General features: G+C 44.9%; 1 protein-coding gene across 1 annotated transcript in view; it reads right to left on the minus strand.

Moving 5' to 3' along the window:
- Window positions 1–13,473, minus strand: part of znf366 (zinc finger protein 366) — a 64,039-nt gene extending 50,566 nt beyond the window's left edge. Inside the window, 1 exon segment of the mRNA XM_038805430.1 lies at window positions 13,260–13,473. The gene's annotated coding sequence lies outside the window, so the exon portion shown is untranslated.
- Window positions 13,474–13,817: the final 344 nt, after the last annotated feature.

Here is a 13,817-nt window from a genome sequence, read left to right on the forward strand (position 1 = left end):
GCCCCCGCGCCAGGCCCGATTACGGCACGGAGGGTCGGAGAATCCCGCCCAATATCTTTTAATAATGCTTTTTTGTGTTTCTGTATTTAAGAATATGAACACAACCGGTGGAGCCGGCTTCCACATTGCTGGAGGAGGTGCTGACGACTGGACTGGAGAAAGGGGTAGTGTCGGCAATTTACAGAGCTATTTTGAAGGCATCACTGGAAGGCATCAAGGCAAAGTGGGAGGAAGAGTTGGAGAGGATATGGAGGAGGGGTTCTGGTGTGAGGTGCTCCGGAGGGTGAACGCCTCCACCTCGTGCGCGAGGTTGGGCTGATACAGCTGAAGGTGGCATATAGAGCACACCTCACGAGGGCGAGGATGAGCTGATTCTTTGAAGGAGTAGAAGATGTGTGTGAACGTTGCGAGGGAGTGGGGGGGTACTAATCACGTTCACATGTTTTGGTCCTGTCCAAAGCTGGAGTATTACTAGAAGGAGGTTTTTAGGGTAATCTCAAAAGTGGTACACGTGAAACTGGACCCGGGCCCCCAGGAGGCCATATTCAGGGTGTCGGACCAGCCGGGGTTGGAAACGGGTGCGGAGGCAGATGTTGTAGACTTCGCCTCGTTGATCGCCTGAAGGCGGATCCTGATGGGATGGAGAGCAACCTCTCCACCCTATGCCCTGGCGTGGTGGGGGAACTTGTTGGAATTCTTGACTCTTGAGAAGGTTAAGTTTGATTTGAGGGGAATGATGGAGGGGTTGTACAATTCATGGGCATTATTCATCATGCACTTTCAAGAACTGGATAATATTGAACATTAGTTTGGGGGGGGGGGCTGTTGGGAGGGTTGGGGGGAGGGGGCCTGTGTATATTAATGCGGACGATGGGTGATTCCAGATTCCTTTTTGTCATTTGTTTATGTGAACATGTGGGCTAATGTTTGGGGTCTGGTGGGAGAATGGGTTGTTATTGATATGGGGATTGACATATTTGTTACTGATTATTGTTTATTGTTAGTGGGTGTAAATTTGGGAGAAAATGTGAAAAAGGAGGAGAATAAAAATATTTTATAAAACAGAATATGAACACAAGACGAGGAGAGCACAATTGGTGGAATCTCATAGTGCTGAACTGGGACTGGCCAAATTTTGGGCTTGGCTTGCTTTGGCTGAATTGTATCTTGAACCAGCATAATGGAAAACATGAGCACAAGTGGTTTTGGGCATAGTTCACTTCGGTTTGAAATTCCCAGTCTTTTAAACTGGTTAATCCAATTTTGCCAGGATAGTGTTGACATTACATTTGTGTAACCCCAGGACACTATGTCATGCCTTTTATGAATAATTCTGGACTCTACCCCTTGCTCTTGGAATGTGCTTGCCTAATCAGTGCCAGAAAATCAAATCCTCTTTCTAAAACATGCTTCTAGATTTTCTGGAGAGATATCCCGATGAAATTGAAATACATAACCACAGCTATTGATTTAATCAAACTGAGAGAATTTCTGCATTGAAAATAAAAGAACAAACTTGCATTTACATAGCACCTTCTGTGACCTCAAGATGTCCAACGGTGCTTTACAGCCAATGATGTACTTTTGAAGCATCATCACTGTTGTGATTATAGTATTGGGGGGTGTGGCATTGCAGAGGTTAATGTGGGACTGGGATACAGTATCATCCACAGTGTGATGTAAAGAGACACATGACTGGAGACTAGGGTCAGTTGTAGATGGACAGAGACCTGTATAGAGACAAGTATGGAGTTAGCTTGGCTGTACCCTCTATGTATGTACATAATTATGTGTTAACAGTAAATACTTAATGAGTCCATACATGACTCAGAACCTCTTTGTAAGACCTACTGAATAGATAACAGTAATGTGGCAGATAATTTACTCACAGTGAAGTCCCACCAGCAGCAATAAAATAAATGACCAAGTTATCTACTTATGGTGACATTGGTGATGGGTTAATACTTGGCCAATATGCCAGAGGATCTCCCCTGCTCTTCACCACGGAATGTTTTTTTACATGCACCTGAAAGGCAAATGTAGCCACAGTTTAACATTGCATCAGAAAGATGGGACCACTGACAGTGCAGCTGTCCCTCAATACTGTAACAGAGTTCCATCTTAGATTATGTGCTCATGTGTCTGGAGTGGGACTTGACACCAAGATGTCAGCCTTGGTTCCTTGGTAGCTCTCCTACCTCTGAGTATGAAGGTCATGGATTGAAATCCATGAGGTGGTACTTAATCCCCCAACATGAGAGAGCTGTTACTGAGCCAAGGCTGACACCTTGATATTCCTAAAAAAAAAAGCCGGGTGAATTAGCCTGTAGTGACAGCTGGTGAGAACAGGCCTCAGAGGGAGGCATGTTCTTTCAGGCATACACTGGAACCCTGGTCCAGTAATTGTATGCTTTTTTGAGAGCTCAACATCAAAATGCAGCATGGGGCAGACCTGAGAAACCTCTTCAGAGAGCCCCAATGTCGGGTGGTGGTGGGGGGAGGGGGAAGGAGAAGGGGAGGGGGGAGAGACCAGGATACAGGGCAAGCAAGGCAGAAGAGCCTAGAGAGGATAAAGGAAGCACATGGGGTGTGACCACATCAACAGCACCAAGGTACGCCAGGTGGGGCCAAACACACCCCGGTATGTTTTAATTCCAGGAGGCAACACGTACAGTTTTTACAGCACGGATGTGGCAACCAATCACTGGGTCCCCAAGGTTAGGGACCCGTGTCTTATGCACGTTACCTTTGTATGCATATCTGTTTATGTTCCTAGTTTTTCTTCTCGGACACCCATTCTGTAGCTATCTCTTTATTAATGTGTGATGTTCCCTGCAATGTTATTATAAATGCAAAATCACGGCATGGTGACACAGTGGTTAGCACTGCTGCCTCACAGCTCCAGAGTCCCGGGTTCAATTCAATGACTGTCTGGGTGGAGTTTGCAATTTCTCCTAGTGTCTGCGTGGGTTTCCTCTGAGTGCTCGGTTTCCTTCCACAGTCCAAAGATGTGCATGTTAGGTGGATTGGCCATGGTAAATTTCCCCTTAGTGTCAAAAGGGTTAAGTGGGGTTACTGGGGTATGGGGATATGGTGGAGATGTGGTCTTAAGTACGGTGCTCTTTCCATGGGCCAGTGCTGACTTGATGGGCCGAAGGGCCTCCTTCTGCACTGTAGGGATTCTACGAATAAAAGTACGTTTTAAAACGAAGGGCAGCATGGTAGCATGGTGGTTAGCATCAATGCCTCACAGCTCCAGGGTCCCAGGTTTGATTCCCGGCTGGGTCACTGTCTGTGTGGAGTCTGCACGTCCTCCCCGTGTGTGCGTGGGTTTCCTCCGGGTGCTCCAGTTTCCTCCCACAGTCCAAAGATGTGCGGGTTAGGTGGATTGGCCATGCTAAATTGCCCGTAATGTCATAGTAAGGTTAAGGGGGGGGGGAGTTGTTGGGTTACGGGTATAGGGTGGGTACGTGGATTTGAGTAGGGTGATCATTGCTCGGCACAACATCGAGGGCCAAAGGGCCTGTTCTGTGCTGTACTGTTCTATGTTCTATGTTCTAAAACATTCCTAGAAAGAGAAAACCAGTCAGCTGTATTTAAATCCCTCAGATCTTTGTGCTGTAAGCCATTCATTCATTTCTCTTTGATATTGATTTTACTAGGCTGAGATTGACAGCTTCCACACACACAGCTGTCAGCATTGTTTCATTCAATGTGCGCTGTACTCAACCCTGAAATACATAAAATTCTGGTTGACAGCTCCAGGACCACTTCAAACAGGATTAAGTTCTTTATAATCACTTCCCTTCACGCTTGAATGATTTTGAAGTTGTCAGCTGGAAATTGAAAGCACTGAACTCTGTTTTTCAATTAAGTCACCTATTTTCAATTTCAAAGAGCAACATGCCTAAAGAAAACACAGCCCACATCTTGAAATATCGTGTGCAGCCATTGTTCCTCGAGGTTTCAGCTCTTCAGCCGGCTGCACCTAAAAATATTGTTGGTTCTGCTCTTGGCCATGGTTATAACACTGAGCATGGAACTCTTCACTGACCCGGGAAGGCTTGCAAAAGGGCTGGGACAACCACACCCCTGAGATCTCACATGTCTCTGCTACCCTGATTTTAGAAATATGCATTGCAGGTACAGCTTGCAAAATAATTTTCAAGCATTATCTCTGCTAAAAGTTCTTTAAATAATACTTTTTTCGAAAAATATTTTTATTCTCCATTTTCACATTTTCTTCAGAATTTACCCCCCACCAACAAACAGTAAACGGTAACAAATACAATGTCAATCCCCTTACCTACAACAACGATCCCATCCTCCCACCAGTCCCCAAACAACGGCCCACCTGACAATATAAGCATCAAATAAAACTAAACCTCCCAAGGAGGAAAAAAGGAAAAAAGAAAAAGGAATCAGGAATCGCCCCTGGTGACACCCCCAACCCCCCCCCCCTAATATTCAATGCCATCCAATCCCCGAAATAGTACCGTGAATGGCACCCATGAATTGTAGACACCCCCCTCCCAGACTTCTCCCCTCCACTTCCTCTTGTAAACTCCTCCCCCCAACCTTGGTTCCTTCCCCCAACTTTTCACCCTGGCTAAACTCACCGAAACCTGTTCTACCAGGGTCCGATGGCCGCAGCCCCTCCCCCCACCTCACTCCCGTTCAGTGGCCGGCTTAAACCGGCCAGCCTGGAGGCCCTCGCCTGGGTCTCCTTCCCCCTCGCCCGGTCCCAGGAAAACCAAGAAATCCCCTTTGGCACACAACCCCCGCATACCCACCCAAGCCCCAAAGAACCATCATTGCAAATGAAAATTCCAACTCTTCCCTTGTCCAAATATATACAGCATTGACTAATTTAGTACATACACCAACATGCAGTGGAAACATAAAGTTACATGAGATAACATCGGTACACGGCCCTCTCTCCGACCAATTTCTCAATTCTGGCACAGTCATTCTGCCTTCGCAAACTCCTCCGCCGCTTCCGCCGTCCCAAAATAAAAGTCCTTGGATTTGTAGGTCACACTCAACTCAGCTGGATATACAATGCCGCACTGCACCTTGCTGATGCACAGTGCCTTCTTCACCTGGCTGAAGGCAGCTCGCCTCCTCGCCAGCTCCAACGTAAAGTCCTGGTATATACATATACCAGCTCCAGCCACTGCACCATCCGCTTCTGCTTTGCCCAGCACAGGACCTTCTCCTTCACGCTGTACCTACGGAAACGTACAGTTACTAGTCTTGGCGGCTCACTCGCCTTTGGTATAGGCCTCCACGACCGATGCGCCTGATTCAGTTCGTATCGAGAGGGATCGTCCCCCTCCCCCAATAGCTCCGCCAACATCGTGGCAAAATACTCCGTCGGCCTCGGGCCTTCCACCCCTTCGGGCAGACCCACAATCCTCAGATTCTGCCGCCTGGATCTGATTTCCAGGTCTTCTATTTTGGCTCGCAGACCCTTGTTGGTCTCTGTCACCGTCCGCAACTCCTTCCCCATCGAGGTGAGTTGATCACTGTGATGCGATAATACCTCTTCCACTTCCTTCAGTGTCTCACCTTGCTCCTGCACCTCCGCCGCTGTGCTTGATACCGCCCCCTCACCGGGGCAATCGCCTCCTCCACCAACACTTTCAATACCGCCCCATCTCTTCCTTCATCGCTTCCATGTGTTTTGTGAACTGTTCCTCAAGTTCCACAACCAGCACTTTGGTCATTTCTTCTGCTGTGAGCGATGCAGCCTCCCCTGGTGCTCCAGCCTCCGCTTTCCTTACAGTTCCTGCGCTGACTTTTTCACTCACCGGCGGACTTACATTAACCCCCATTTTCACGGCCGTTTTTTTCCCAAGCTGGGACATTTCTCCTCCCTGTGCCTTCTCACAGCTTCCCCCCCCCCCCCCCCCCCCGCCCCCCTCCCCCCCTGCTGTGGCGCTTCAATTGGAAATCCCATTGACAAGAGGCAGCAGAGAGAATCAGGCTGCCAGCAAACACACGACTGGGAGAACCGGAAAATCCCGTCCATAAGATGTAATGAACTTAAGAAATTAGGGACGAAAGGGAAAATGCTGGAAAATCTCAGCAAGTCTGGCAGCATCTGTAGGGAGAGAAAAGAGCTAACGTTTCGAGTCCGATGACTCTTTATCAAAGCTAACAAACAGAGAAAGTGGGAAATATTTCCCACATTCTCTGTCTGTTAGCTTTGACAGCTTTGCTTTTATCCAGTATATTATTGAGAAATTGGGGGGTGGGATTCTCCGATCCTGGGGCTAAGTGTTGATGCCGTCGTAAACGTCGGAGCGTTTTACAACGGCGTCATCTGGCCCCTAGGAGCAGCGATCCAGCGCCGCACAGGGGAACAGCACAGCACTGGAGCGCTTTATGCAGCTCCAGCTGCCGATATAGGTGCCAGCACGGCCAGCCTCTCCGCGCATGCGTGCCATGGCTGCCACGAGTTTCGCGCATGCGCCACGGCCAGCATGAGTTTGTGCATGCGCTTGGGTTGCCTTCTCCGCGCTGGCCCCTGGGCAACATGGCTGAGCTCTATAGGGGCCCGGCACGGAGGAACATAAGCCCCCCGGGATAAGCCCGCCCGCCGATCGGTAGGCCCCGATTAATGGCCTGGCCACTGTGGAGGCCGCCTCCGGAGTCGTATCCCCCCTCGCCACACCAGGACGGCCCCCGCAGCATGAACGCTGAGGTCCCGCCGGGTAGGACCACACGCCAATGGCGCCGGTGGGACTTGGCCGATCTCGGCGGGTATTTGGCCCATCGAGCGCGGAGAATCATCAGGGGGGGCCGTGTTGAGCGGCCCCCAACAGGCACTGCAGTGATTCTCCGGTCGGCAGACCGGCGCGGAGCGGTGTTGTGTGATTCACGCCCCCCCGGCGATTCTCCAACCCGGTGCGGGGTCGGAGTATCCTGCCCAGGGTCTCTTCACTACAGTTGAGAAAATAAAGTATTGGCCTGATACATGTGTTAGAAACTCTCAGTGTCTAGAGATGTTTGAGGCAGACAAAGCCCACACTTATATCTCTTCTCCACAGCTTGCTGAAAACATTTTCAAGTTGATAATCAGCCTGTAATGAACAAATCTTCCTTGACTTCAACTCAAAGGCAGGGATGCTATCCACTGTCGCACAAGCTACCTTGATACAAGTATTCATGATTGTAAAATATTACGGTCAGGTGAAAAGTAATAGATTGTCTCCAATGTTTGATGAATCAGTAGCAAAAGGGTGCAAAGACAGAAACAATTAAAGGGGAAAATTAGAAAAATGATTTCCACCCTGAACTATGTGAAACTATAAAAATTGAATAAGACATCCATTATTGAACTATAAGAAAAGTAAGACTCCAGAGAGAGAGCACACACTGCAAATTCACCATGATATTGCTTTGCATTAGTGAAACATATGTAACTAGTCATATTGAGGCATTTAACTTTGATTTTGTTGCGTTACCTGTTAAGAAGCACACCTGGAATTCAACTAAAGGACGAATGTGGAACTCATTGACTGTGAAATTCTGTGGGGTTTACAACACTCTCCAGATGCAACTCTGAATGGAGAACAAGCAGAACCCCCAAAGAAATGACATAAGTGTTGGTTTTATTAACATCTATTCATGAAAATTGTAATGGTGTTATAATGGAATTTTAGTGCCATTATTTCTGTGCAAAAATCTTGTTCAGTTCCAACTGGAGTTAAGTGTCCAATCCAGAACATCATACTGAAGGAAGGGTGTGAAGGCTTTGGAGAAGGTGTGGATTTACTGGAAGGGTCCCAGGAAGACAGGGACAGAATTATGAAGCAGAAGCTGTTCTCCTTGGGAGCACAGATGGTCAGAGGTAGTGATGTTTAAAATTGTGAAGGACTTAAGTCGAGTTAGTGAATATTTCCAATGGCTCATGCATCACTAACCAGAGAGCATAGATTGAAGATGATTGACAAACCAGAAACAACATGAGGAAATATTGTTTTATGCAGTGAGTGATGAAAACATGCAGTTTGCTGCATGATGGGGTGTAAAATAAAAATTCATTAGTAACCTTCAAAAGGGAATTGGATAAATATTTGAGGGAGGAAAAAAAAGTTTGGATATGGGGAAGACTAATTGAACTAGTCTTCAAAAGAGCTGGGACATGCTCGATGGGCCGAATGGAGCCCCCCTCTGTGCCATCCAATTATATTTGTTTCGATAATTAAAGGATATTAGCTTAACAAATTAGCAATGGAAAAAATTGGAATCTTTAAGTAAGTATCTAAACCAAAATGAAAATAACCAAAAGCAACTAACAGAAAATTTGTGCTTAAAACGGCTGATAAAGTTCTTTGGGACAGGTTTAGTGGACAGGTGCACGTAATTTATCAGAATGGTTTTGATCAGATATCACAGAGAAAGCTATTAGAGCAGTGTAAGTGTAATGGAACTGGAGAGTGGGCATGCAAACTATTCTAAATTGGTTAGGGGAAGAAACAGAAGAGGACTTAAGGGGCATTTCTCAGATGGTTGGAAGTGACTGGCGGGTGTCCACTGAGTTGCTTTCTGAGACCACACCTGTTCACTGTGAACAGCAATGATTTGATCGCCATCGTCTCAGATGACCATAGGCTGCTTTCCCCTCTGAGTGGGAGAGAAGACCGGTGATGATTTAACCTGAGGGTGGTGATGATTTAACCTGAGGGTGACCACACTTCAGGCAAGGGCAAGGTTGAGAAGATGGGGCCTTCATGAATAACCTTGATTTGGATATAGGGCTAGGCTTACATCGAGTGATTTTCAAATTTTGTGCAATCAAATCGTCAATAAAGGCAATAATTTTGTTCCCAGCCAGGCTCCACAGAAGCTAACATCAGCTGGCTTGTCCTACCTGCATCTCTTGTTGACAAATTGCACAATGTCATTGACAACAGAGCGGCCATCGTCTGACTCTTGTGCTGCTGTTGGCGAGACTTACCACGGGTCTATCAGAAACCCAGGCTGGTGTAATACATGCTAGAAATGCGGCGTGGGAGGCAGTGGCAGCTGCAGAGAGTGCGGACAACATAACCCGGAGGACTGTCATCCAATATCGGAAGAAGATGAACTATCTCCACCGAGCTGCATGATTAAGCTACCACGTCTCTCATGGCATTAGTCCTGCCTGCCCTCAAGTTCCTAATCTCCACCCCCCCACCCCCATAAGAGGGCACAGTAGATCACTATAAAGCGAGAGACCTTCTGGGTTCTGGGGGGTATATTGTAGAGGCCCACCAGAGCAGTCCGGGCACCGGAACCGCATTTTGACCAGCCTGGTGCACCACTCAGTGACAGCATGGGTGGTGGCATGGGCCTAATTACTATTAAGCTATTTTGCTGGTAGGGACAGCTGGGCCTAATTATAATGGTCTCTGCCTTGGCCTCAGGCCTCCGCACCAGCATCTTCAGCCAATACTTCAACGGGTATCACTTTACCCCATGAGACAACCCACCATCCTGGGATGGTCCGCGAAGGCAGCAGGATCTCCAAATGCCCCAGGAAAAGCTATCATGCATGTTCCAATGGTAGCGGGCACACACTTGCATGGTGGTCGCACACAATCTGAACATTCAGGAAGTGAAGCCCCCTCATGCTAATATAGGGCGCTCCATGATATCCCAGTACTCACAGGATCACATAGGTGCCATCGATGGTCCCCTGGACTGGGGCATGCTGTCGATGGTGGTGAATCCTGCAGCCCAGGCATCTTGGCGGGCCTGGTCCAGGTCAAAGGTGACCTTGTCTGATGCCCTCGTGAGATTGAAATGAATGCAAAGAAGGCTTAATGACCTTCTCGCCATTTTTGGCCGTGATCCAGAACTTGCCATTGGGAGCTGGCTGGGTGAATTTCAAAATGGTAGGCGTCTTGTGCAAATGTCATTTTTGACCTTTCCCGCTATTCAGCAGGTGCAACCGGATTGGTGCTGGGCGCAACGCAGTGGCTGAATCACGCCTGTAATGTAATTGTTTGTAGTTTTGATCTACTGCACAATATTTAGTGCTTAGTACTGACAGAAAGAATGCTACATTACAAGGTTTTTAAGACCAGATTTACTCATTAATGTAAGTTCAGGGTGAAAATCACAACCTAAAGCAGCTATATTGCACGGCACTTTATCTCCGGTGGATAGACCAATACTATGACTGATGACTGCATTGTGCTGGCTTCTGTGTAGCAACTGGAGCTGGCACTGTCCAACAGAATCAGTGGAAGCCATGATGCCACAATGTTATGGACAACACTTTGTCAACCATGTGTGCCATTCCTCACCCCAGGATACTCAGCTTGTTGTGGGAAATAGATCCAAGTGTGTAAATGGTGAATTGTGCATGATAACATGGCCAATTGGGTTTTGTGAGAACATTTGGAGCATCCCTTCAAACCTTAGAGCTCTATTGCAGAAAGTGAGAGAAATGCTGAACACTGAAGAATATAATCCTGCCACTGCAGATGCAACAGTGTAATTTTGCAATGGTGCAACCATCTAAAAAGTGGTGTTTGGGATGCTGAAGGCTTGTCTCGACACATGACCTCACCACACTATGTTCTATCAATGTGCCTTCATTCAAGATTCTCTCAAACCAATTGTCATCCATGGTGAATTTAAGCAAAGCTATCTAATGAAGTGGTACTCAACTTTCATTGTCCTGGCAAATGCCCAAACCGTCATGCCCTCTAAATAAGTCTGCAGCAACAATGCACCTCTTGCCTTTATTTGTGCTTAACTCTTTCCTCTTACTGCTTTAATGTCTCTCTTCATTTGCATCTGTGCTCATCACGTTCTAGCCTCGTGAGCATCTCCCAGTTTGATTGCTGCACTATTGGTAACCATGTCTTCAGTTGCCAGGGCCCTAAGCTCTGGAATTCCCTCCCTAAACCTCACAACCTCCTTGTTTCTCATTCCTCTTTTAACATGCTCCTTAAAATCTACCTCGTTCCTTTTGGCTTCCTTAATATTGCCGTAGGTGGCTCGCTCTCAATTTTTGGTTTGATGGACTTTTGTAAAGCTCCTTGGGATGTTTTCATGTTAAAGGGGCTATACAAGTAAAAGGTGTTGTTGTTGTCACAATCTGTTTCTATCCCACAAAATCATTCTTTAATTTATCAGTATGAAGTTTCCATTTCCATCAGCATTGTTATTTTGATCCATTGAAGTAAGATTGCCTCCAATGAATTTTAGAAGAAAAGTAAAATAAGCAGACAAAAGGATTTCATATAAAGATGTGAACATATTCATTACTAACGCCTGCCACCCCACAGAACAACTAAGCTTTCTCCCAGCCTGAGCTAACTTTGAATTCAAGTCGCAGAGCAGAAAGAGTGATCTGCTATTCCACTGGTCCCAACACAGCCTTTTTGCAATACATAATTCTGCCGTTATTTTATTTAAGTGCTATTCAGTGGAAGTGTGTTTAACACATAAGAATTGAGTTACAGTAGATAAGTGGAAATGCTAACCTTTCTTTCCCTGTCACACAAATATTGTTGTCAAGAGTAAGAACGGAAGAACAGAAGTAATAGCATAAGTAGGCCATTTGACTCCTTGAGCCTGTTCTGATATTCAATAAGATCATCTGACTGTGGCCTTGACTCCACTTTCTAGTTATTACCAGTGCATAATTTACAAAGGAAAATTGAGAAGTTGTGCCTATAGACCACCTGATCGGGTCTCAGAAAATCATCCAAAATATGGAATGTTGCACATTGTGGAGTTGGAGCTGTTTAAAAAAATAAGATTGTATAAATGCGCGTATTCATCAGAGAATGCTACACTAATCAGATTTGCGACTGAACCTGGGTGACTGCATGCAACCCAATTAGATTTATTGAGGGAAACCCTATCAGCATATGTGTCTGGCGTTGTGCACAATCTCCTGTGGAAATTTATGGATTAACTCCTCAAAATGTCGGTGGGTATTTCAATAGAAATCTGTGAACGGTTTGGTCAGGGATTGCTGAAATAGAGAAGTGAAAAACAAGTTGGATTCTTTGCTGGTTCAAACATGACACTCTTCACTGGCATAGGGGTAGGATTGTGTTTTTGTTGTTGCAATTTTTGCAATTTCTCCCTGGGAATTTACCTTTTTGTGCTGATAGAGGGATTAACAGTTCCCCTTTTTTATACTTTCAGTTTCAGTTAGTCCTGCATTTGAAGTGTGTGTGTGAGAGATTGTCTCATGCAATTAGTTTGGTACCTGCAACAGGAGAACACACAGTTCTATTTTACACAATATCATATTTGACCTCGCAGCCTGTTACCTGACAGAAGTCGCCAGATTATCTTCCGGATCATTTTTGAACTTTGATTTAAAAATTACTCTCCAATTGCTAAACTATTAAAAGTTAAAAAGCGGGCTTTTGAAAAGAAAAAATGATTAAAACGGTTCAAAAATATGTTTTGTTTCTCAAATTTAACCATTGATATATTATCATTGTTACTCGGTGTGATGTATTTGCAATTCATCATATTATATCAATATTGTATTGACTGCCTGCAATAATCAATGCCATTGACATTTGTGTTGCACCATGGCAGAGGTTGGAGAATCTGACGATTCCAAATCTTCTAGCAACATTCATCAAGTTGAATATTAGTCTATTAAAACTACAATGGAGCAAATACATGCAAATATGTTTTAATAGATCTTATTCTGATGATTTATTTGAACTTTCAAATTAAGTAACACATCAGTAAATTTTGAACACAGTTTTTTGGGAGAATATAGTTCTACATTTTGAGTCACACGGAGTTTATTCAGCTGACTGAACATAACCATCGGCACCATCTCATTTCTAAACATGTGAAAAATACTCTTTCTGAAGAGCAAACTTAAAGCTGAGACTGAATGTGAAGGCAAGCTCTGCTGAAAGTTTGATCATTTGTACATTTTGATCTCAAACTTTTTCAGAACAATAATAAACATAAACAGTGGGAGGAAGATCAGAATATCTACCACTGGTCACTCAGCACATGTATTCATAACAACTTCCTATATTTTTTCTTTCTAAAAATATAATAATCTTACAACCACAGAATTACGAGTGAAGAAACAAACTATACTAGTGAACGGCTCTATGACATTGTATATATACCATGAGATTTTAGATCTTTGTAATTGATTGCATTCATTTAAGTATAACATTATCTTAGACTAAATATCATAAGGATATCCTTTCAGTCAATTTACATGTCAAAAGCTCAAATTTACATTTCTTGGCGCAACTTACCAGTGAGTTTCCTTAATGTGTACAGAGCACACAACTGTCTACCTGCTCCACACAGTTGCCACACATCGATTTGATTAAAAGAAGGAACTTATTGTGTCAGTGTTTGAAGCGACCCAAGAAGGAGAACAGGAACAGAATTACTTCGTTCTTTTTTTTTACAGATGAGTACCTTCGGAAAAAAAAGGAAGGAAGGGAGGGGAGAGGAAGCCAACAGCCCTTTGACTTCCTGCAAAAAAATAAGGAAACTCCAGATAGTCATCTTTCTCTGAGAGAGAAAAAAGATTCATATGGAAACAACAAAAAAGGAAATTAGACAGAGGTTTGAACCTTCATTCCCAGCCTAGATTGGGGCACTGCTTGCTAACAGGGGTGTATTATTTTTCTAGAAAGATAAGTATTCAAGCTCAACCTACCAGTTATCAGAGAACAGAAAACATGTTGTATTGCTTTTCATACTCATACCATTATTTATATGCATTCACCACAAATTCAGTTTTATATCGGCAGCATTTCCCAGATGAAGAATATAATTTGAATTTAATAATATATAACAGGAAT

This window comes from Scyliorhinus canicula, chromosome 8 (genome assembly GCF_902713615.1).
Source record: "Scyliorhinus canicula chromosome 8, sScyCan1.1, whole genome shotgun sequence".
Taxonomy (NCBI): domain Eukaryota; kingdom Metazoa; phylum Chordata; class Chondrichthyes; order Carcharhiniformes; family Scyliorhinidae; genus Scyliorhinus; species Scyliorhinus canicula.